Raw genomic sequence first — 11,881 nt, 5'->3', positions numbered from 1 at the left:
AAGTAGCAGGTATTTTTTAAGTCACTGAGGGACCAAGTCCTTGTTAGGGTAGGGGACAGTCGGAACTGTTTCCAGTCGATCTTGTAGGTCAGAGAGTCCTCCAGGAGGGTAGGGAGCTGTGGAGTACCAGGTACCACAAAGAAATTAACAGTACCCAAGGATATAGGATTCTTTTGAATAATGGAGTGGGAGCCCAGATGGTGCATAACTTCAGAAGCCAAGTTCCCAGTTCAACCGGGACAAGAGGCCTCAGGATGCCGGAAACCTGGAAGACCTGGGAAGTTGCATTGCACTGTGCAGTAGTAAGAAACACAGTGAAAGGCAACTGAAGGTAGTTCACAAGAGCTTAGCCTGCGGGCTAAAATGGGCATTCTGAGCACCGAAATTCTGGTAAGTAAACTATGCTAGGACCCATCCATATCTACAAACACCCCCTCCTTCATACTGAAAGCTTTTCAGAGGGGTTTGCTGGCCTCTGGCTGTGAGCCTTATGGGCTGAGTGGGAGTAAGGCTCTAATGGCCCATAAGAACCTACTGCCAAAGTTGATGAGGTAAAAGGGTGAGATTCCACAATCCCTTCCGCAGACCTTCTGCATTGAGACAGGAGCACACTCTAGTCCCTCACAAACCTAGGCTGCTGGTGCTGATGAGAGTTTTAAGCAGCCGGAGGTTACCAGGTCAGTGTAGGCAGATAGTGGAAACAAGCCATAGACCAGAGATCCATGTGGTGCTTCCCAAGCAGAAGCAGGATGGTTCTTCTTCCAAGCTGAACTGTTGGAAAGAGAGTGCACAGCCCACAGGCATCGCACCATCCAGTGGGTGAAATTAGTGGTCGATCATTAAACCATAACTCTTACCATGGTAAAACTGGCAGTGGCAGAAAATTAGACTACAGTAAAACCTCACTGAGAGTTCCTGTGCCCCTTAATGGACGTTAGAGTTGAAACAAGGTTTATTTTCTTTCAAACACTGGGTCTAATTTTCAGCCTGTGTTGATGGGCTTTTGTTCTTTTCAAGCGAGTTTTTATTCCCAAGCAGGTCAAATGCTGGTCAGAAGGATGTCAACTGCAGTGCAGGTCAAATGCACATGTGAATGAATTCTAAATCATCCCAGAACCATCTCAAACTTATGTCAAATGACACAATCCCAAAACCTGTCGACACAGGCTCTTATTAATTGTGAGCTGAGGTGAAGTGAAAAAAATATGTACAATCTTTTTTCAGTGGAAAATACAGTTGACCACTGGGGCATGAAAGAATGATTTGCATGGCCCTACCAACTGTCTTCAAAATGTAAAATAATACTCTGTTTTTCCATATTTGTGATGGAATGAAATATGTGAATACCTTCTGTTCCAAGAGGTCTATACTCTTAAAAATTATAAAATTATATAACAGAGTTTCTTCTTCCCTTGATTGGATGTTTCAAGTAAAAGAGAAAAGGGAACATAATGGAGTTACGCCAAAGCAATATTAATATATAGTATACCAGTCCCCAGGGTTTCAGCAAAACTATTCGAAAAATGGATTGTCCCCAAATTCTAGAAATCCCTTATTCGGAGCTGGTTCAGTAAACAGGTAGAAAGGTATATAATTTATCAAATTGAAAATTTAATCGTAGAAAAACTTAAACAATACATCCACAACAAAACATTTAAAAACAATTAAAAAACTTCCCTTGGGTAAACAGTGGTTAAAGAATCATGGATGATCTGCAGGCCAACTAATGTGGCATGAAAGGTTAGAGCAGATACATACAATGTAATTCATGTACGGATACAGAGTATCCCAAGTTACTCACAGCTCATGTAGCTCAGGGAGCTCGGGGAGGGACAGTCCTGCTCGAGTCCCACAGCGCTGAATGATTTAATTTGCTTCAATAAGCGTATCCAGTGGTAGTAGTTGGGATCCAGAGATAGGGATATGTGAATAGGGCTAAAAAATGTGTAAGCGCCCTTCCCTTTTCCCCTGCTTGGGACTCTCACTAGCTTGAATTTCAAATTTGAGAGCTATCCCAAAAGCACTTCCATATATATGTGTGCGGCTGCACAGTGAGCAAAACGGAAAGGTAGATGCAGGAGTCTCGACGGTGGGAAGTTTCCAGGTGCCGTATTGGATCCACAGGCTGTGTATATAGCGCAAACTGTCGTCCGGTCGTTTTATCTCTCGATCTCTGCTGGATTGATGTAAAATCCGATGCAGCTAGACTCAGACCATAACCGAGCCAGCTGCGCTCCGTCTCCGCACTTCGAAGCCCAGCTAGATACTGCTTCTGCCGAGACTAATGTGCGGGATGAGCTTTGGTGAGTCTCCAGGGAAGTGGTTAGCACACGTTACCCTGACGCGTTTCCTCCCCACACAGGGGCTTCCTCAGAGGGGCGTGTGCTTTGAGTCTTGCATGGATGCATTAAATAGCCGATTAATGAGGCTAATAGACTGCCAGATTTCGCACAATCACGCAATCAGCCGGCCATGTCGTTTTTCAAAAGGTGTACTTCGAGTATTGCATATACTTTGATATGACATAATGGCACCTGTGGAGCCTTAAATTACATTCCTGAGTCCCTTTACCCGTATATAATCACAAGTATATATATATTTTGACTACTATAAAGTGATAAACTTTTAAACATTTAAACATCATATGTGTCCAAAACGGACTGAGAGGAAACTCCTGTTGTTTAAAAAAAGGGGATGAAGTTTAGACGGGCCACTCATAAGATCACATGAGGGGTTGTGAATAATTTCTATTGCTATAACTTAAATAAACACAATAGTTTCATAGTCACATAAGGATATATAAATCCGAAACCAGAGTCACATTAGATACGAAAGAGACAAGTTATAATGTATAACCCACCTAGGGGTGCACCCCCTAGTGGACACCCGTAATATTATACAGCCAATTCTAAACTCAGCCACGGTGACAACGAAGGCCATGAGGGGTCCCCTACATTATTCAAAAATGTATATATATTATAGAAAATCAAATAGTCAACTGGCAAATAATAAAAATATGACTAAAGCATCACAGGCAGCCGGTTTAACTCAGGAATGAAAAAATATATGATCTAAATAAATAGGCTTCAATTACTGAAGCAGGAAACCTTGAGATTCTCGAATCTCTGTTCAAACAATGCCAATGTTTTTGAAGAATCTTTAATATTTGTGCATGTTGGTTATTATAGGTTAGAATTAATCTTACAAGAGAGTCCTCTCTGACGTTTTTATTTAATTTAGATGTACTTGTATTGGTATTGTTAAATTTCCCAGGTCCACTTTTTACACGTTTGTAAGATTTTTTCAATATTTTGTTTGAGTAGCCCCGGGCCCGTAGCCTGAGTCTTAATTTATGTGCCTCTCTTTCAAAGTCCACATCATTGGTACAATTTCGTCTGACCCTCAGGTATTGACCAAAGGGAATGCTGTCTTTTAAGCAGGCTGGGTGGGCACTGTTGGCTTCTAAAATGGCGTTACCAGCTGTGGCTTTTCTATATAGACTGGTGTAGAGGGTCCCTTCGACATCTTTGCACACTAGAACATCCAAAAAGGGTAACCTACTATAGTCATGGGTGAAGGTGAACTTTAAATTAAGGTCGTTGAAATTTAATATATCCACAAAATCTCCCAAGAGTTCCATGCCCCCTGTTCACAGCAATGTGACAACACATGGCACAGGTACATAGACAAGTCCTCTCTGGCCCACAGGTCCTGCTCCCAACCCCCCAGGTAAAGATTAGCGTAGGACGGTGCACACTTCGTCCCCATAGCTGTTCCCTGTAGTTGTAAGTAATATTGATGGTTAAAGAGGAAGGCATTGTGGGTAAGGACAAATTCCAGGAGTCGCACTAGAAAAGCATTGTGCATGCTTTCTGTAGTCCCCAGGGTGGCCAGGAATCTTTCGGTCATTTTAAGCCCCTTGGAGTGTGGGATAAACAACAGGAGTTTCCTCTCAGTCCGTTTTGGACACATATGATGTTTAAATGTTTAAAAGTTTATCACTTTATAGTAGTCAAAATATATATATATATACTTGTGATTATAAAGGGACTCAGGAATGTCATTTAAGGCTCCACAGGTGCCATTATGTCATATCAAAGTATGGGATAGCTCTCAAATTTGAAATTCAAGCCCGAGGGCTAGTGAGAGTCCCAAGCAGGGGAAAAGGGAAGGGCGCTTACATTTTTTAGCCCTATTCACATATCCCTATCTCTGGATCCCAACTACTACCACTGGATACGCTTATTGAAGCAAATTAAATCATTCAGCGCTGTGGGACTCGAGCAGGACTGTCCCTCCCCGAGCTCCCTGAGCTACATGAGCTGTGAGTAACTTGGGATACTCTGTATCCGTACATGAATTACATTGTATGTATCTGCTCTAACCTTTCATGCCACATTAGTTGGCCTGCAGATCATCCATGATTCTTTAACCACTGTTTACCCAAGGGAAGTTTTTTAATTGTTTTTAAATGTTTTGTTGTGGATGTATTGTTTAAGTTTTTCTACGATTAAATTTTCAATTTGATAAATTATATACCTTTCTACCTGTTTACTGAACCAGCTCCGAATAAGGGATTTCTAGAATTTGGGGACAATCCATTTTTCGAATAGTTTTGCTGAAACCCTGGGGACTGGTATACTATATATTAATATTGCTTTGGCGTAACTCCATTATGTTCCCTTTTCTCTTTTACTTGAAACATCCAATCAAGGGAAGAAGAAACTCTGTTATATAATTTTATAATTTTTATTATGTATAGCAATTGTACAATAAATGTTCATTATAAGAATAGAAAAGCAATGGTGCTAGTTCTTATATTCATCTATAAAATGGGTCTGCTATGATTACTGTTTAATTATTATGGGTATGGCAATTTGTTTGATTGATGTGAGCATACAGTAAACTGTAGAAGGTTGTAACCCATATTAACTACAGTAGTCACTGGCTTCCATAAATCTAATTTGCACATATCACCTTTAACTAGTGGTGACATATTACAGTTGGCTACTACATTTTACATTTCATACTATTTTTGAAAATTAGTAGCGTAGGACGGTGCACACTTCGTCCCCATAGCTGTTCCCTGTAGTTGTAAGTAATATTGATGGTTAAAGAGGAAGGCATTGTGGGTAAGGACAAATTCCAGGAGTCGCACTAGAAAAGCATTGTGCATGCTTTCTGTAGTCCCCAGGGTGGCCAGGAATCTTTCGGTCATTTTAAGCCCCTTGGAGTGTGGGATAAACAACAGGAGTTTCCTCTCAGTCCGTTTTGGACACATATGATGTTTAAATGTTTAAAAGTTTATCACTTTATAGTAGTCAAAATATATATATATATACTTGTGATTATAAAGGGACTCAGGAATGTCATTTAAGGCTCCACAGGTGCCATTATGTCATATCAAAGTATGGGATAGCTCTCAAATTTGAAATTCAAGCCCGAGGGCTAGTGAGAGTCCCAAGCAGGGGAAAAGGGAAGGGCGCTTACACATTTTTTAGCCCTATTCACATATCCCTATCTCTGGATCCCAACTACTACCACTGGATACGCTTATTGAAGCAAATTAAATCATTCAGCGCTGTGGGACTCGAGCAGGACTGTCCCTCCCCGAGCTCCCTGAGCTACATGAGCTGTGAGTAACTTGGGATACTCTGTATCCGTACATGAATTACATTGTATGTATCTGCTCTAACCTTTCATGCCACATTAGTTGGCCTGCAGATCATCCATGATTCTTTAACCACTGTTTACCCAAGGGAAGTTTTTTAATTGTTTTTAAATGTTTTGTTGTGGATGTATTGTTTAAGTTTTTCTACGATTAAATTTTCAATTTGATAAATTATATACCTTTCTACCTGTTTACTGAACCAGCTCCGAATAAGGGATTTCTAGAATTTGGGGACAATCCATTTTTCAAAATGTTTCAAGTAAACACAGGCTCCTTTCACTGCCCTTTGCCTCATGCCATGCTTTAGTAAACCAAACTGTATACTATTTTCCGCTGAGGGCAAATGTTACATATTTTTATTTCTATGGAATGACTAACCTAAAGTTTGTGTTATAATATGTATAGCAATTGTACAATAAATGTTCATTATAAGAATAGAAAAGCAATGGTGCTAGTTCTTATATTCATCTATAAAATGGGTCTGCTATGATTACTGTTTAATTATTATGGGTATGGCAATTTGTTTGATTGATGTGAGCATACAGTAAACTGTAGAAGGTTGTAACCCATATTAACTACAGTAGTCACTGGCTTCCATAAATCTAATTTGCACATATCACCTTTAACTAGTGGTGACATATTACAGTTGGCTACTACATTTTACATTTCATACTATTTTTGAAAATTAGCAAATATATCTGAATGTGCAAAGAAAACCTAAGTGCAGAAATTGTAAAATTCCTACGTGTAGTACGGCTATTGCCTGCAACTCTTCTGTGAATTGGTAGCTTGGTGCATTATGCATACAGATGTGATACAACAATATGATAATGCTGCCTTCTGAATGTGACATAAATAATAATGAACAAGCATTAAATACAATTTTGCTTCACATATTTTCTCTTTCAAGTTTTATTAAATATATTCATTGTAATTGGAATACAATTCTGTTATTGTGTAGTTATTATTTATGTGGCACAACACTTAAGCTATTTTTAACATCCAGAAAAAAAAATAGATTATTTTTTTTTTTAATCTTGAGCTGGTTTTGCTTCACAGCTTTATGTGATAAATACCGAAATGCAGATGAATGGATAGCTTTCTTGGTTGGCATAGTGATGAAATAATTATGGCAGATTGTTTTTTTTAAAGCAGAGCCTTTTAAATGAAATCATTAGTGAATGTCAAGGATCTAATTAATGTTTACAGTTAAGAATGTGGAAGAAATGTGTCCAGCCTTCCCTACAGCTAATAAAATATGAATACTTCTTTTTCAGTCCTTAGAGATGCATACAGAGACTATATGTGTATAGATACCTTGAATATACGCATGATAAATTAAACTGAGCAACACTGACATTTAAATGTATTAGAACTCTACAGCGATAGAATAGTAATTACCTCCAGCAGCATTATATAAATATTTAAAGATACTGTACCTCAGCAGTAGCCACATATGCAATGGTCTGAACTGATCAAAAAATCAATTCAGAACACTACCTGAAGCAAAATACAAGGCCAGGGAAACAAGAAGATTGCGTTTATTAATATGGAGCAGAGTATAATCTTGAATTTTAAACATAACTTTCTGTAGACATCACAAAAATAATTCCCAGTGAGCATTTACTATAGCACTAAGCACACAATTTATAATAGGTATTCATGTATTTAATGCCTGTCTGTTGTAATTAAATTTAGCATTTTGATGAAAAAATGGCACTTAAATAGAAATTCCATATTGTTATTTTTAATGAAACAGTTTAAAAAAAAATTACTAACATTAATTTTTGAAGTGTTATGTATATGGGCATTTGCTTACAATTGTTATTTATATAATTTTACCCTAAGCAGTGTTTTTGAATGTTTGAGAAACTGGCCTTTTTTCTTGGAATTTTTGTACAAGTCATCCTGAATTGAGAAAGCTGGTCGGATGACCAGTGAAACGTCTTCAAGAAAAATACAATACAGTCCAGTTGCCTTAACTTATTTTTTACAGATCAAAAACAGACAATATTTGGCTTTGTGTAGATTGTGCCCTCTTTATCCTATTTTTATGCATCACTTGATTTATATAAAAGGAATATTTGTCTTCAGTATATCCAAATGTGGCGAAGCTACTATAATATAATATATACGGTATGTGTTGCTAACTGAGAGCATACAGTATATTCGAATTTTAGATGAATTACATATCAGGGACCCATTTTTATTATCTTATAGCCTTGGAACTGTACTTAGGTGCTACCATCAAAATCTGCCCATATGATCTCAACTGCTTAGCAGCGTATGTCAAAGCTGTAAAAGTCACTTCCTGGCTTGTATTAATTAGTATTCTGTGACAAATAACACACAGTTATGATAAAAACTACCTGTCTTTCCCCATTTCTGTTGATAAAGCAGAAGATGAAAGGTCTCAAAACAACTATAATCTGTGACCTTCAAGGCTCAGTAAAATTATAGACAGTTCTGTTGTTCATCCACTGTTACTAGGTTGCATCTAATTGGGCTGTCTGTAGTCACATATGTGTACTACATTCTTTTCCATTTTTGGTTTTAAAGTGTTAAAAAAAATATTAGATGGCAAATTCATATTTAGGAACTCTGGTATTGACATTATGTATTCACATATGTTTAATAAATTAAAACTGATGATGCCTGACAATATATATGATTTTAATATAAATTACCACAATAAATTGGCATATTAATGTGATTCAAAGAATAATAAAGTACATAATAAAGTACACCCTTCTGTAACAGCCAATATTTTAGCAGTTTGCTGTGGATTAGATAAAATAATCCACCTCATGTAAATTGGAGTCAGTACCGCTGCACAGTAAGCTACAGCTATATTAATATTGCTACAATGTTGCTTTTGTATAGCGTTGTTCTTTGTTTCTGGTCTTTTATGTGAAGTTGGTTAATAGGACCATTAATTGCTTGAACATCATTACAAATAATCATTTACTTAACCCTCTCACCCCACTGAAATGTTAGACATTCAGCTTAAAAAGGAAAAAAAAATAAAACCCAACAGGATTTTTTTGCCAGTAATAAGTCACAAACTATACAACTTCCACATAAAAAAATTAAATGTGAAGCCTCTATTAATGAAGATCTATTTACAAGAATGTAGAAGGAAGTGTACTATTATACTGCTCATTAAAGCCATGAGGTATTTCTTCTCTGTAGTAGACCCATGGGAAACATGTCAAACTGTTGTGAACTGGAAGTAAATGCTTTCTTTGCACTAAGGAGTCACTGACCTACATTCTAGAAATTATGTTGTAGGGTCCAGGGTGATTTATTTGCACCATTGCCTTACCAGAACAAGGATAATATAATGACTCTAAGATATAAAATCCTCATTATAGAGAATATAAAGACTATAAAATGAAAATTACAAATTATGCTTTTTAACGTGAGCTGATCCTTTTTCATAAATATAAATGCCACCAGCCATATTCTATTTTAGTTTGCTGGTGAGGCATTTAACAAAGTTCTATAAATAACAGGATGATGTTGGTGCCAAGACATAGAGTAAATACATTTTTTTTGCCTATCATATTAATCACATATTGTAGATCCTAATGGCAGTAAATGTAATGAGATGAGAAGCATGTAATATGTACAGTGTGTGTGTGTGGCACACTTTTGGCTCCTCCCTTTGCTTTGCCATACACAAAGCGTAGCCACAATGTCATCACTGTGCTAGGCTTTGTGAATGGCACAACAGATAGAGTGGGCAGAGGCGCAACATTCACCTGGGTGGCCTGAATAAGTTACACACCACATCAGGCATCCAAAGTCAACCCTACCAGAGGCAACCTGAGACTTTTGCCTCAGAGAGCACCTTATTTAGTCACATGGGGAGCCCCCTTCATTAGTATGGAGGAGCAGTGCATGTGCCACTGGTCTGTACCGAAGCTGAGCTGAGTGTTGCTTGGGCTGCCTGACATGTTGCTTCCGGGCAGCCCCAGCCTTCAATGCACAATGTAAGGAGACAGCCTTAATGAGGAACAGCCCGGCATGCCTCACTTTTTCCTCTGCACTACTCCCCTACTCTTTCCTGCTGGCAAGAGCCAGGACACGGGGCAGCTTAGGAGCTGCAGACAGGGCAGTCAACCATACCAACAGATTGTCTGGCCTATATATGCACGTGTATGCGGGTGTGTGTTTGTGTGTGTGTGTATGTGTATATATATATATATATACATACACACACACACACACAGTATCTCAGTATGTGAGTACACCCCTCACATTCTTGTAAATATTTTATTATATAATTTCATGTCACGACACTGAAGAAATTACACTTTGCTACAATGTAAAGTAGTGAGTGTACAGCTCGTATATCAGTGTACATATGCTGTCCCCTCAAAATAACTCAACACACAGCCATGTCTAAACCACTGGCAACAAAAGTGAGTACACCCCTAAGTGAAAATGTCCAAATTGGGCCCAATTGGCCATTTTCCCTCCCCGGTGTCATGTGACTCATTAGTGTTACAAGGTCTCAGGTGTGTTAGATTTGGTGTTATCGCTCTCACTCTCTCATACTGGTCACTGGAAGTTCAACATGGCACCTCATGGCAAAGAACTCTCTGAGGATCGTAGGGGTCAGAACGGATTAACCTTATTTACATTGAACCTTATGGGGAAATTTGATTCAGTTTGCGACCAATTCGGTTCGCGACCAGAATCGTGGAACCAATTAAGTTAGTTAACCAAGGGAACCACTGTATTACATATTCTTGACCCCTGCATTCCCTGCGTTTTGACTGCTACACTACATACTGTTTAGTGTTTTATTTTTTTAATAATTGCTCATTGCAGTTTAGTTTATAACTGTTTAATTGGGTTCTTCTTCAAGGTAGGCTCAAATAGTGTTAACTGTATTGTGTTTTATTTTATTAAAAATACCCTTTAGGTTTATGTGTCTGTGAAACTCTTACTCATATCACAGTAAACCTGTGGGGGCCACCCACTGCTCAAATTTACGGGTAGAAAGACTGTGAGCTGTGTACAGTTTATAAGTAGTCTCAGACTCTACATTAAGCCACGTCCAATATTTTGCACATTGTAGCAATGGTCCTTGTTCACTGCATGCGCCACATCAATTTTCTTGATTCTCTAGGTGTCTCTGAACTCTTTTCCAGAGGTATGCTATAGCTATTCTTACTCTGGGTCAGTACTGTGCGTATTGTTGTGTGCAGATGCAGAAATTCAAGCACTGGTTGATGTGCAAGATACCATACTCTGGTGCATGGAATGAAGATTCCAATGCTATATACTCTTAAATAAGCTTAATTTTTAATCTATGACAATTTAAGGAGTTTGACATGGTGCTAGCTTGGAGCAAGCAATTTTGGTGCTTGTCTTACTACAGACATTTAAAATGTATTATCATTTTCAGGTAATATGTTGACAGGGGCACTATCTGACACCCCTTATCAGGACAGGGAACTCAAATGTAGTATTATTCACACCACATGCATTGAACGTCAGTGTAAAAATTGCTCATTGTCCCATTTGCTATGCTCATGTTTATCTGCGCTGTCATGCATATACAGTATGTGATCCTGTGATTCAAACATGCCATATCAGTTTACCAGTACACAGTTTACAAAATTTGGTACACTATTTTAAACAAATATTTATTTTCAGTCAAAAAAAATCAGAAGGCATTAAGAGGTGATATAAATATATTCACCTTCAATCCAGAGCTGTCCCCCAGAGTACATCTTTTCAGCCATTAGATGTCCTCAGTAGTGATGAGCCGAACACCCCTGTGTTCGGTTCTAACTCGAACTTTCGAACATGGAAAAAGTTCTAACTCGAACTTAGAACTCAATGCAAGTCTATGGGGGTAGAACTCCGAAAATTAAAGGTCCCCATTTTGAAGCCTTATATGCAATTTATTGGCCATAAAAAGTGTATGGGGATCCGGGTAGTGCCCTGAATGACAGGAATCAATGAAATTTAAAACAAAAAAACCCCCCAAATTTTTTTTTAAAGGAACAGTGATTTTTACATGATTTACAGGGTAAGAGTAAAAATGAAAAATTCCTTCAAATATTGTGCCTGGAGGGTCCCCATAACCTGCCTGTGAAGTGGTGGATCTGTAGGATGTATAGAACCTGCTGCACTGCTGCAGCAAAAAGTGACATTTAAAAAGAAAAACAAATGACATTTCAATTGAAGGTA

The sequence above is a fragment of the Nanorana parkeri genome, unplaced genomic scaffold (assembly GCF_000935625.1).
Source record: "Nanorana parkeri isolate BGI_ZX_2015 unplaced genomic scaffold, ASM93562v1 scaffold40, whole genome shotgun sequence".
Taxonomy (NCBI): Eukaryota; Metazoa; Chordata; class Amphibia; order Anura; family Dicroglossidae; genus Nanorana; species Nanorana parkeri.
Note: the sequence above shows the minus strand (reverse complement) of the source record.